At 42.1% G+C, this 14,623-nt stretch overlaps 1 long non-coding RNA gene across 1 annotated transcript in view; it reads left to right on the top strand.

The window, feature by feature from the left end:
- The window catches only part of LOC130181578 (uncharacterized), a 56,930-nt gene extending 42,536 nt beyond the window's left edge, over nucleotides 1-14,394 (top strand). Inside the window, exons 3-4 of the long non-coding RNA XR_008829602.1 lie at nucleotides 2,860-2,965; nucleotides 14,155-14,394. This is a non-coding gene — a long non-coding RNA (uncharacterized LOC130181578). The remainder of the gene's footprint in view (nucleotides 1-2,859; nucleotides 2,966-14,154) is intronic.
- The last annotated feature ends 229 nt before the right edge of the window (nucleotides 14,395-14,623 follow it).

Genomic DNA, 14,623 nt, shown 5'->3' with positions numbered 1-14,623 from the left:
GTGTGCTCTATTAATCCCTTCACTCAGATAACCCCGCTGCAGCCAGCTTTCTCTTAGCTAATCAAAGAATAGCTATTATTAGAAGTAATTATTATTCATAATAACCCTTCATACAGTTGCCTGTTATTCAGATGTGTTGGATTGTATTTGTTCCCCGCTGACAGTAGTGCAGAAGATTTTAAAAGCCAGTGAAACCTCTTCAAATTCAGTTAAAAAACAAAACAACACCACAATGAAAACTATAATAAACTCTTTTCTAGCTCCGTCTGTTCATTCTTCAGTGTTTAAATGAGTTCTGCTTCCTCTCCGGTCTCTGTGTATACACAGATCTGTGTGTATAACAGAGGGTGGAAGCTTGGGAAGGGGGTGGTTCCATCAACCTCCAGCCTGTAGATTTCTGCTGGGTAATTAACCATCATTTTACCCAGGGCCTGAGCTGCACTGATGGGGGATAAGCTAGCCTTTGACGGGGTAAGGCAAGCGTGGCGGTTCCTAATCAGGGGGCCTGCAAGTGGGGCGGAAAACACCTGTTCTGGGTACAGGTGTACACCCCAGCACATGGTTGCACTCTTCTGCCCCGTCTCTCCCTCCTTCCCGCCCCACCAGCTATCTCTCACTCCCCTTCTCCTTTTACACGATTGCTGACACACATTCCTGCACTCTGTTTGACTCGCTTCTCTTTGTACTCATTTTCAGCATAGCTTCCCTCTACATACACAGCGTAACCTGGTTGCTGGTCAGTGTAAAGGAAGAATCCTCCCTAAAACACTTGAACATAAAATAGCTATTAATGAAGAGCGTCTAGATTTTTCTGTTCATATTGTGGTCTTTTTCTTGTAAACGGTGTGATCTGTTGTTGCATCAGAAATCAGAAAAATACTCAAAAAATAACTGTTCCTAAGCTTTTGGAAATCAGTCGTACACTTAGAGATACTAATTTCTGCACCCAGTGGAGTCTCATTAAACCATATTTCAGTGCAGTCAACAGGGTCACAGCTGCAGTCACTGACATTGCCAAATATTCACAAATGAGCAGGTGTGCCACTTACATTTCTCTGCCCCCATGTCTGCCTTTGATTGAAAGCAACAAGTTCATGCCCCTTCACTTGGGATTGTTGAAAGGTCTTCAGGGAAATGTAGGAATTAACAAACTGAGCTAAAAATAGAAAGGGTAGGTCAAGGAAATGAGGACACACCTAAAAAATAAATTCGTTATGGCATTTTTTTTTTTTTTTTGTAATACTAAAAGACCAAAAAATGTGAAAGCTTTAAGATGGATCTAATGTTGGAGTAAAACAGCCTTTAAGATCTAGGCTAATCATTGTCAACCTGTTGTAGTTACTCTAATCCTTTCATCATACAAATGTAACATTTACATGAAGGAAGTGATCTCCAGCCTTTTTTGGCTTGTGTCAAATGAAATGAGGTTTATTTTCATCGTGTTAATGTGGACACGAGTTGAGAGCAGTTCTATTTAAAAGTGATTTTTCCTTCTTGGATTGTTTAAAAAATGTTAAATCTCCAAAGAGAAAAAAAAAAGAAAAGAAAAACACAGAATTAGAAAAGTCAGCCAGTATAAGCAGATTGCAGATGTATCTGTGTTTATGTCAGCTGATAAGTAAAAAGAAGTTTCAGGACAGAAATGCCAAACTATGTTGGAGGTTGTTGGGGAAACAGAATCACTGTTATAAAGTTTGTCCACGTTATTTCGCAAAAGTAAAATGTCCCGTTTGGTGTAGAAATAATTGATTGTCAATGTGTTAATATAAAAACAATGAATATTGGCCAATATATCATGATCACCTTTTTAAAACTTGAAATTGACTGTTTTAATTATTCCTTTAATCATTTTACATTAAGTTCTCATCCAGAGCAAGTTCCCCTGAATGATACTGTAAAATTAATGCTCAACAATTATCTTAGGATAATAACCACAGAATAGTAAATTTTATTTATAAAGCACTTATCTAAATGTGGAGGCTAAAAAAGACGTAAAATAAGATTAGAAAAATACATTAAAGGGAGATAAAATCAGGAATGAGAATCTAAAGAAAATGGCTTAAACAGGGACTGAAACAAATCAGACTTTTTATGTTGCTTTGGTCAGAGACGATGCTTCATCACACCATTTACTGACAAAATAAATGGCCAATAATGATTCTGTAAATCAGCAAACTGATGTGTTGGTCTAGTTGTAGTGATCTAAATCAAAGAAAGAAGAATGTGGAGAGAAGATTTAATTCATCATTCAAACTTCAGCTTAGTAGCAGCTGAGAACCAATACCAATGTGGTAATGGTGAGTTTATAACTCACATACTTTTTGTATAATCCTGTTACTTCTTTAGACCGAGCAAGAAATGCAGTGATGATTTTAGGGTCTCGATGACAAGGCATTAGTATTCTCAGAGAAGGTGTATACTTGCACGTCTACATCGTCTCCTCCATCCTGAATTTCCTTCCTCTCCTCTTTTGTCTTCATTGGAAACAGCCTGCATCTTGCTTTTCACTGAAGGAAGCAGTGCATGGATAATATGGTTACGCCGTTACTGATGCATAAAGCTGCGTGTCTGGTTCTTGTCAAGACCTTGCCACCAAAGTCAATTTGCCCGTGCCCTGCCAGAATGTAATATTTCTTTAATCAGATCAACACGGAAATTACGTCGGTGGACGAGAGGAAATAATTAAACTCGGGGCTCCAGGAATAATTTCACCCTCTGAGCATTACTGTAAACCCCATAAAAAAAACAAAAAACAAAGCCACCCTCTCCTCCCTCCTTTGCTGGATGAGATAAAGAGGAAACCAGGATCTTAGATAGACGGATGAGATTTCATTTAGTCGGCCTCTGTTTTCCCTCCAGCCTTTCAGCAGGTTCCTCTCACCCAGTCTTCCACTACTACATCACCATCATCCTGCATGATGTCCAAAACCGCCGTGAGTTTCAGCAGCAAGTGGTGCACTTTGAGGTAACACTAACACACACTGAAAACACTTAAACATTAGTGAAACAAGTCTATAAATTTGGTAATTCTTGCCTGTGCCAGAGGACACAGAAATCTAATGGAGGAGTTGTGTCTGTGTGTAATGAATGAATAAGCCTGTTGCTCTGTGCTGCTTGTAGATTTGTTACTCCTTGTCCCACTCTGTGTAAGGTTGTTAACTGTGACGCTCAAATGAACCAGACCAGACCCCTTTAATGGCTCTTATTGGATCTTGCTGGGAGGGAAGATTGGCCCCACCGGGGTTACTACCACCACATCTCTTACCCATCATGCCTCCCTCCCTGGATAATACCAGGAGAGTGTGACAGCAAAGACACAAAAACCCCTCATGCCTTCACCAAGGTCATCCATAAACCACAATGCAAAGTGCCAGTCAGTGGCTCTGTATGTATATTTCAGGAGTTGAATACACTTAAGAATTCAGAACAAAAGTGATGAAAGTTGGTTTGAAGTAAAGTTCAAGGTCGAGCCTGGCAACACCAACCAAGGATTTTTACTTTGCTTTTGGCCGTGTCATGCAGAAATGAGATTGAGAAAGATGTTGAAGAGTGGCAGCTCTGTGTCCGTCACTCATCAACAATAAACTCCTCCTACACCTGAATGGATGAAAAAATCACTTGCTGTCCTGTCATTAGTCTTTGAGTATTACTATCAGTGTAGAAAATCAGGAAACCATGGTAACGCAGTCATTAATTTTTCAAAATATTTGATATGAGAAGTTGTAGTTTGCATAATTTTGTAATGCACCTACAATGCCTATAGCTTAAGGGATATTGAGGATGTGACCATGAGATGTGAGTCATATAATCCAAATCCTTTCACTGGTTGGCTGGTACGTATCAGATTTGGCTCAATCCACTGTTTCCAGACTGAACTCTCATAGTGAAAATTGAGCCTGTGAGAGTACGTCTGGCTGTGTGAGGCTCCTACAGGTCAACAACAACTTCACCCAGCAATCTTATTTCTGCTGACCTCCAGTGGTTTAACATCTCACCTTGATGTAGATGTGTACTTCAGGACCCATAGAGAAGTGGTTTGAGATTTAGCCAAACAAAAAAAATATCTGGAAATGAAAAGATAATTTGGTTTTGAGGGGCAAAACAGAAGGGAAACAGCTGAGGAGGTAACATTTATTCTAATGATGTGACCCAAGCGCAGACATTAGTGATGCTGGGTGTGATCAGAGATGAGAAAGAATAGAGACGGAGGGCAGTGAAATGCTGCTTTTCAGCTTCGTGTTAAGTCACTCTTCACAGAAACGGTCTAGAAACCATGATCACCACATCTCCTGTCTTAGCAACACCCACCCACACACACACACACACACACACACAGACACACACACACACACACACACACTCTGATTGTTACAACCCTAGTGTTTTGTATTTGGCCTTGCTCAAGGGGCTCTTAATGGCACTTTTTAAAATAGAAGAAAGCATTATTCATTCACTCCCCCCACAGCACCTAATCGGTTTGATTACGACCTGTTTGCGTTGTGTCAAGGTGACTGCAGCTACACTGAGGCTCAGCTGCACTTGATACATCTTGTTAGTAAATGAAGATTAAGTGTTAGCAGGAATACAACACAATACACCTTGATCAGGCTCTCAAACGGGAGATTAATTTACTGTTCTCTTGAATGAGCAATCCTCGTGGTCCGTAATTATTTAAGTTCCATTTTGGGTTAATCATGGTCATTAGCGTTATGTGTTCTAAGTGAGGGGCTAATTTTGAGAGAAGTGGCTTGAGATTGAACAGGAAAGAAAAAAGGAAAAAAAATCCCACATGAGTCTCTGAAATGAACAGATCATTTGGTTTTGAGGGGCGGAAATTGATAGAAAACAGCAGGGAAACAGCTGAGGAGGGAACAATTATTATAATGATGTGACAAACGCAGATGCTGCAAATTAGATTTAGTTTAGCATAGGTGCTCCCCTACCGGTTACTATTGGGAGGCTGAAATTGTGTGTTGGGAGTTCAGCGGTGGAGTGGTGTGTGCATGTCTCTGTGTAGTGTATATGAGAGTAAATCTAATTCTTTTGGATGGAAAGTGCAATGCACCTGTGCTGAAAAGCATATCTGAGATGTTCTCAACAGAATGAAGTGTTTTAATAAAGAGACGCATGACTGCAAGTTTGAAAGAGTCAAATCCGTATCAGGGGGGCTCTTTTTGATAAAAGGCCATTTTCTCCCAACGTGTGATATGACGTAACGACAGTAGTACAAACTTTGTATATCAAACCTGAAGCAAACTCTAATCATATGTGGATTCTTTGCTCATTTGTGGGTCGCCAGATATGAAAAAGTTTGTGATCCTTGTGCAAACAGAAGATGAAATGGAGCATGTGCTGTGCAGTGAAAGGAAGGTTGCAAGGGACAGGATGATGAAGGCTTGTTTGGCTTTCCTCGTTTCTCCTCAGTAGAGCAGCCCAGCGTGAGGAAAAGCTTGTTAAAACCCTAATAGTAGCTATCAAAGGCTATTGATTATCTTTCCCGCCCTGTTTGGGTGACAAAGTGAGCATTAGCTGGAGCCATAGAGAGCTTCTTAAGACACGTTTCCTCAGGGGCCGCCCAGTCCCCTTGGCTGTTCGCTGCTGAGATCACATGCAAACACATGTGCGCACATGCACGCACGCACACATACGCACTCACTTGTCTCTTTTTTTTTTCAAAGCTAACACACTGCTATCCTTTCACCCTCCTGCCACCAGATAATCCATTTTACAGCCAGGGATCAAACACTGAGCCCTCTGGCTATGTGCTGCAGTGACTACTGTAACACACACACATGCACGCACACACAAATCAACCTTGCACACACAGTACTAAGTTCTCATAAAGCTCTGTTAGGGAAGTTTCTTCTGCCCCATGCAGTTCATGGGCGGTGTTTCAGTGGGTTATATTTTTTCCTTTTTGGCTGTGATGCATGAGGAAAGTTGTCCTTAGAGAACCCTAAATAAATGTTGCACTATTAGAGAGAACAATGAGCACTCTCCTGCAGGTCCCGGCCAATGATGTACAAAGCCAGCTGCATAGCCAATGAACTCCCACTCCCATTCTTCCTGTTTAAGTGCATCTCTCCTCCAGAGGTTTCAGAATACTCAAAGAAATGTGGCAAAGTATGATAGAAACAGGAGAAGGGGTTATTTGAGGCACGTTATACATAAGGCATTATAACAACCAAATTAATGGATGTCTGTTAAAATATTCACGTGATTAACCCCCAGATTTAGGCCGGGCTACATGGAAATTCAGAAACTCCAAAATGGTGTTGTTTGTGTCTTTTTTCGCTCGACTGACCGGAGTCTAGTTTGCAGATCTGAAGATGTCAGGATGCTTTGAACACACTTCCTCTACTGTAGAGTATACAGTATCTGAGTTTGCATATTTTGGCACAAGACCTCATTTGTTGCTGCAGTACAGGAGAAATGTACCTCATCTGTGTTTTAGTGTCAAGTCCTTCATTCTCTGGTTTATATTGTGTTTGCCAATAGGTATTGGGCTTTGCTTTAACCTGCTTAGATAAATAACAGATGGGAGTATTTACCTCCGGAGCTTAATTCAGGTTGTCAGCTTTGTTGTCAGTTACAAAAGAATTGTGCTGTGCTGATCCATCTCATGTGGACTGAAGTTTAAGAGCTGGAGATTAATCTAATTCATCAGAACATGCACAAAAATGGATGTTGCTATAACTTCTAGGTAGGGAAACCAAAGTTCATATTCATGAGATCAAAATCAGCCAAATACAAGCAGCAAGTTGTATTCACTCTTTTATCATATTAGTGTGACTGTAACTGAATTTTGGATTTTATTAGATCTCAGACTCGACTGCGTGCCTGCTCGCTGTACATGCGTTGCATTTACTTAAAGAAAAAACATGGACTTTCAAACCATAAAGCCTGTGCATCTTGGTAGTGTCACATGATCTAAATGTTTATATTCTTACTGTATGTGTTGGTGGGAAGCAACGATCTGAATAGAACAGGCATCACCCAACCCACTGTAGCGTGACACTGCAGATGTATTTAGTAGCTTAGTAAGAGGATATTCAATTTATTCATGATCCAAACCACAGGGTTGATGTGTGTGTGTGTGTGTGTGTGTGTGTGTGTGTGTGTGTGTGGTGTGTGTGTGTGTGTGTGTGTGTGAGAGTGAGAGAGTGAATGTGTGTAAGCGCATAGTGAGTGTGGAGTGAACCATGAAATGAAAACACCCTATAACCATTTCACTGCATCTCTCAATTAGGACATCATCTACGCAGAGGGAGCATTCATGAGTCGCTTCTTCTTCTTCATCTTCTTCTTCTTCTATTTACAATTACACACTACGGTGCAGACAAATGTGGAAAAGCTTGTGCGGTCCACTCTGCAGAAGATCCAGGGAATAGAAAAACAGACATGAACTATATTACTTTGCTGCAACAACCTCTGCAACTTGTGGGCTCGAGACCCGTCATGCTTAGTAGTTAATAACAACTGCCAGGAAGTCTGGACGTACTGTGTATACCGAACAAATCCCTTACAAAGACAGGCGCTCTGAAGCTTTTCAGCTCAGCTGAGTCAATGCAGCATCACTGTGGGGATCATGCCTTATTGAAGATTGTAGTTTTCTAATGCCCCCTGTTCATTTTGAGCACCAGTACTTAGTTTAAATGATACTCACTGCAAAGCTTTCAGTGTAAAGATACTTCAGTCTGTAACTAATTTTTTTAAATGGTGGTTTTGCTCGAATGTTACTAAAGTAAACACATTATTTCTCATGCTTGAAGTCGCATTAACTTCTTCAGTATTAAATCAAGACCATGACCTTCCACCATAACCACGTGCAGTGAGTGCCTGAACATACAGTAACCGCAGAAAAAAAACAATTGTGCTGTAGTTGCTACAAGCTTAATGCAACAAACTTAACTTTGTGTTTGTGTCCTGTGTACCCTGATTTAGAACGTTATTAGCTATAGCAAAAGGAAAACAAAAAGAAATGTGCAGAAAACAATAACATGCAACCTGAATTTGGCTGCAGAGGACCTGGTTGAGAAACCACAGCCTTGTGTACAGAGAAGCAGATCCCAAAAGACAGTTTTAAACACAGAACTGTCCTGGGAACAACAAAAGAAGCGGTCCACACTGGCCCTTCATCATCCATTAGGCTCTGTGGGAGTGGCGCTGTAAACATCGCCAAGTCCAGGTGTTGATGTTGCTCCATAAATTTCAGCTAAGAATGTAGCGGTCCATTCAGGCCTCTTTAGAAATGCAGGGCCACTCTATTCCTCTGATATTTTATACATGAAGCGAGCCATTTACAGTCTGATGAGCAAGTCTGGCTTATTAATGATATGGCCGTGCTCTTAGGGTGTCGGGCGCCAAGCAAATACTCATGTAAAATTAAACACGATTTGTTTACATAGCCGTGCAAATCAGACCACTCTGGGGCTTTGTTGCAAAGCCTGATCAGGGCTGCAAGCACCGATTTCAATTAGTTGTGAGACACTTTGCGGAGCTCACACGCGGTTTTAGGAACCGGTAGTTTGAAACTCCGTTTAAAAACAGTCAGAACTGCTAGAAATGTGATACCTGTTTGAGTTTGCGTATTTTTTGGCTCACACATCTGCTGAAGGATATTCAGCTTGAATGATGTCATAAGTCTAGCAAAGTCCTGACAAGACTAGAAGGCTGAATTATTTAATGATGGCTCCACTTTTGTGGAATTATTTTAAGTATTATAATTGCAGCTGGGTTCGCCTTGGCCTGCTGGAGGAGAGAGAGTGGGGCCCTGTGGGGAGCGATCAGCATCAGTCAGTGGTATCAGGTTACTATGAGCACACCAAAATGCTCCCTTAATGATGGCCAAATTTAAGGCAAAGCATTGACCTGAGCTGAGACTGAACATAAGACAATATTTCTTCACACGGTGAAGCCTGTATAGATGTTCCCTCACACGGCCTTGTGGGCTGCAGACGTAGAAAAACACAAAGCCAGACAGCTTTGTCACCGACATAAAAGCAGTTTTTTTCCTAACTGTGTGTTTACTCACTAGTAACGTCAGTAAAGACTTTTTTTTAAAAAACCCTGGTTTTCATTTGTCTCATATTTGTCTTTTAAAAAAGTATCTGATTACATGATTAATGATCAGAATTCTTAAATATGAAAATAGAAAAAAGTTAACTCGACATAAATCTCTTAATACAGTCACTGATGAAAGTGTGACTGAATTGTGTATGGCTGTGTGCTTTGACTTTGACACGTTGAAAGGAGAGATGGATGTTTGTGTTGAAAGCTGTAAAAGAGACGGTAGAGTTATTTTCACATCTGATGCCTGTCCAGCAAAGTGTCAGAACATGACGACCTGCTGCAATATGTTTCCGACAGGGACAAACTTGACAAGAGATTATTTTGTCATCAGGTGCAATAAAGAGCGTTGGTCGGTGCACGTCCAACATTACAGCCGGGCCATTCCCATCTCATGCTGCTACATGTGAATTAAAAAAAACAAAAAAACAAAAAACAAAAAAAACCCGTCAAGTGATGCCAACAAAAAAATCTTGAATGTCACCGCAATCCCGGCTTGATTAACTGCCGCTGGCTGAGAGTCAAGACGAAGACATTCAGTTGAAAGTGTTGTTGAAATCTAGGCTGAAACCACCATGTTTATTCTGCAGAAGTCATTAAGTTCCCCCTTCTCGGCCCTGATGAGGGAGAATTATTTCTTTTACACCAGTCAAACTTCATTAGAGACGTGCAGAGGCGACTGTGTAATTCCCCGGAGACAAAAGATTCAAAGCGCAGCTGTAGAAAAAGCAAGTGTGTTTGTACGTCGACGGTTACCGGTCTGACCCTGATTGGTGGATGCTCAGTTAATGCTTTGACCCACAGCTGGCCCCAGAGTCCTCCGCAGACCACTGCACTCTGGGAAAAATTATACATTTCCTCCCCCTGCAGCATTTGTAAATAAGACACTGACCTACCTGGTTACAAAAGGGTTAAAAATAGATTCTTCTTCTTCTTCTTCTCGTTTCTGAAACGGAACCTACTCGGTTGAAGTGCTTGTTTCTCAAACTTCTGTGATGAGTTTGTCGTCCTACTCAAAGATAATTATGCAGTCTGGGGAAATTATGCCTACATTGTGCTCTTGAGGAGATAATTGCAGCGTTGAAGCCTATGTATCACATGAGGATCGAGCCTCATTCCACAAATTAAATGCATGAATGTCACTAACAGCCTATGTATATTTTCAGTACTCCTTGTATTACACTGTGTAAGTTCCTGTGTTATGGCATATTTCCCCTGATGATAACAAACGAAAAACAAAATTATTGTGTTAATTGAGCTGTTGTCAGGAGATGAATAATCACGCATGTCAAATTCCTCACGGGAAAACAACAGTCAAAATTAACTTTAAGAGAGAATGTAATTTCCATAATTTCCATTTTTTCAATTTAACTTTTTTTCCTCTTCGTTGTGATGCAGTTTTCATTAAATTTCAGACCTAAGAATAACTTGACTCGAATAGACTTGTTAAACAGATAAATAACCTGCTCAACATTAATGAATTCCTCAACTCTGAAATCACACTCCCATCACAGGTGTGAAAGCAGGTTGTGATGTAGGTTGATGGACGACTAATCAGGAAATCAATTAGGCCTTGACCCAGAAACTGAGACAAAAGGAGAGAATGATTTCCTTCATTTCTTTCCTCTGGCTCTTTCTTCCCTGAGTTGGACCCTCTGGTGTCTCTGATTGGACAAGAAAAAATCCTCTGGGCTTTCAGAGGTTTCTCTTAACAGAGTACATCAGGAAACAGTCCCCGTGTTTTATAACCATAAATTCATCTATTTATCAAATGAGACCCGTAGCAAGAATAATACGATCAGATGTAATTCTGATAGATGAATTGGTCTATTCAGATTGCCATTTGATTACTGTGTAACTAACATAACTGATATTTTTCTTCGATGCAGCAAATTATTCCCAGGTATTTCTGCAGGTAGTTAACTAATTGATGTTAATCGGAATTTAAAAAAAAGAAAGTTCGTCTGTGGAAGAATCCAGTCTGTAAAAATATTATCTTGGGACTCGAGACTTTCCTCATTCGGCTCTGTTTTTCTATGATTAACTCCTGCAAATCTCACAGTGCATTCAGAAAATTATTCGTGAAAGCTTTAATCACATCAACAGGCAGTGCAAAACTGCATTATGGGAGTTTCTTGGGTTATCTGTTGTGGCAGACAACAAGATAAACAGCCACATCTCCAGGTCACCAGGTACCTTAGTCTGTAGAAAAACAGCTGGGTGGGGTGGAGTGATGGAGACACACGCACGCACGCACGCACGCACGCACACACACATACACATACACATACACACACACACACAAACACACACACGTGCAGTCTCGTATCAGTGTGACCTCTGGGGGTCAGACGTAAAGGCTCGCCTTTTCAGCAGCATCCACTTAGAGCTGAGAGGGAAGACAGCCGTATTATCCATGTACCTTTGTCCGTCATATTCACTTTGTATTGACTGAGTCAAACAGAACAACTGTGTCTTTATGTGGGCAGAGGTAAAAGTCTCACCGAGGTTTCTCTGAAGACTGATAAAAGAGAAGAAGGGGGATGGAGTCCTGCTTTTATATGGACACCGGAATTTTGAAGCAGACGCCATATTTATATTTTAATTAAAAAAAAATAAATTAATGATATATTTGCAAAAGTTCATTGCAACAGTTTCAATAAGGATGATTTGATAGACAGCTTATGACCACGAATTGTTTTGAGTGGAACATTTGATGGGTGAAACGTAAAGTTGCGCTCTGGTGGACAAACTGTACCAGGACACTGGTTCTAAACAACCTCAACAAGTCGTTACGTATTGATTGATACATCTGTGATTTGACACTTGAACAGACAGTGTATTTAGCCCTTTAATTTTGTAGGCAGAGCTAGCTGCAATTTCTGTTGTGCCTGTTTGGCCCCTTCTGATTCGCCGCCTCTATCAGCAGATCCATACGAGAGTTTTCTGATCTGCCAGCTCTGTGACTAATGTTTGCTTCAGTGTAGGCAACTAAAACTCCTTGGATAAGATTAGGGAAATACTGTGTTCCTGGTTAAAAGACAACAGTGTTGTTAGGGAACAGGATGTGAACAGGAGCCTTTGTTGGTCAAAGTCGAGCTGCACCTGCACTTCTCCATGTGGAAAAGTTGACAGGCACAATGTGCAGATGTGTCAGTTGGCCACGCTCGCTTCAGAGGTGTCAGGTTGTGTGCTTTCCAAACCTTGCCAGCGGGAATTGGCAGTCAGTGTGTTTGCACCGTCGGGTACTTATGTCTTCAGCTGGAGATGTGTGTGGTGTGCCCTCGTGAGTTTCTATGTGTCATTCATAGTTTTTTGCTTTTGTAGGCACTTCATGTCAACAGCATTTTGATAGAAGAGACAGAATGTGGGCGTCCTCGCGGCTCTCTGGGCTGAAGTATCTGTTGCACATCATTCCCTTCTTGTTCTTGATCTTTCCTGCCTCTGTGTACTTTGAAGTAACGATGAATGTGCCAAAAACTTTGTTTGCCATCGGTGGAGTTCACATTGTCTTTACTTCAGTCATCGCTGGTGCACCGAGCCTCTTACTATCTCTGTGGAGAGTGAACTGTGTGAACTGCTCATTAGCTTTAAAGAACTCTATGTTCAGTTATCCTCAATCACATTTGTGTGTGTGAAACTTAAAATGACAAATAGTGAGATTGACACATTTCCTTCTTGTTGAGGACATACTGTAAGTAGAATTGAATGACGTGTGGCTGTCACCACCACTGCCCAGGGAAACACATGCTAAATTGCTCAAATCACTCAGCTTTCGCTTGTGCAAAAAAAGAGCATTAGATTAGATTTATTGAAACGTGTTACACTGTCCAGGCTGATTTTGGCTTACACCTGAAAAACAACACATTGCATTTTGTCAAAGACACTTCAGATTTATTATCACTTCCAAACGAGAATTCCCTCGGTCCCTGTAAGTAAACCTTCCAAATCCCCAGCTCTCATCCCTATTTTCCTCTCAAAAACGAGCATTAGAGGGATTGCCCTGCTATTGTTGCTCCCCTTGGGAGCAAATCTATTTCTGCAGAGATGGAAATTTTCGGTCCCCACAAAGCTGCTGACACACTCTCAATGGAGGTGTCAATTCTCGAGGCCTCGCCATTGTGGAGTGGATAATTTAATTGGAGAGGCACGACGGTGTGTCCCCGGTCGGGGCATTCAAATGTTGTATCACCGCCTGTCCCAGTGCTGGCTCCTCTCCTGCTGCGGAGATTCAAGATTCGACTCCCCCTCTCCTCCTCTCAGATCCCTCCCTATCCTCCCCATGCAGGTCGGGATGGGGGGGGGGGGGCACAACGCAGGCCCAGGCCTGTGAGAAGATCCTTTGTTTGGGGGGGGGGGGGGGGCGCAGATTTATGGCCTCAAAGTCTCAGAGTGGCTGTTCTGGAGAGGTGCAGAGGAGGAGGGCGAACCTGCATGGCCATTACCTGGGAGTCGTCTTGGGGGCAGGCACAAAATTAGTCAGCAGATAATGAAGCTGTCTTTGATTGCAGGAGTGAGCGAGGGTTGGACGGGGGGGAGAACGGAGTCTCCTGTACAGGGGGCCTCCACAGGGCATGAGAAGCATGTCTTTGGAGGAGCGCATGCTGTCAACGGATGCTCTGTTTCTCTGAGATCCTGGCATAGTTTAGGGTTGAAAGATGCACGAGGGCTGGAGAGGAGCGCGGCCCAACACATTCCTTTGTGCGCCTGCTCCAGGTGAATGGGGTTCAGAGACAAGTGCTTAGACAGACATAGATCCACAATGCACACACTACCCACTGTGTGAACACACAAAAACCCACATCAGTACACACACGGTCTTTTCAGCTTTATTTCTGGTGGCACTATGAAATTAGGAAAAGTTATTTTTATGACAACCTCAGTAATCTCCTCTTCATATTTTTACTTTTCTTTCATGAGCACTGTGGCAGCTCCTGATCCGCCCTAATGGTTCAAATAATGTGCATTTTGTTGAATGTATCACAACATGAAGTGTGCTGACTGTGTTTACCAATTTTCATCTTTATGTTTGTGTGTGTGTGTGTCAATGTGTGTGTGTGTCAATGTGTGTATGTCACTGCACAGTTGTCCCGACAACCTGCGCGCCCGGCTCATGGCTGCCCTCCAAGTGCAGACAAAGCTGTCGTCGAATGAACCAGGCGTGTGTCCACTGGACCTGAGGGGTGCCGCCACCGCTAACAAAACACACAAAGACCCTCGCCCCCCAGCACTGGCCCTCACCCCATCTACCCACTATCCTGCCCCTCCCACACACCGCTGCCTGCTGCTTTGTGCCTGCTCCAAGAAGAGGAAGTTCCTCTCATCTCTTTTTCAAGGTAGCCCTGCCACCCATGCCCCTCTTTCACACAGGCAAAGTCGAATGGGCACACACACACACACACACACACACACACACACACACACACACACACACACACACACACACACACACGAATTTGAAAGACGTGCAATCGGACACACTCTTCAAGGTGACACATTTCATATTTCGTTCACAGTTGATATTTTTATCCCACAGTTTGTTTTTGTCTTTGCT

This window comes from Seriola aureovittata, chromosome 14 (assembly GCF_021018895.1).
Source record: "Seriola aureovittata isolate HTS-2021-v1 ecotype China chromosome 14, ASM2101889v1, whole genome shotgun sequence".
Taxonomy (NCBI): Eukaryota; Metazoa; Chordata; class Actinopteri; order Carangiformes; family Carangidae; genus Seriola; species Seriola aureovittata.
The sequence above is the reverse complement of the archived record's forward strand: the minus strand, read 5'-3'. Positions and strand labels throughout refer to the sequence as shown.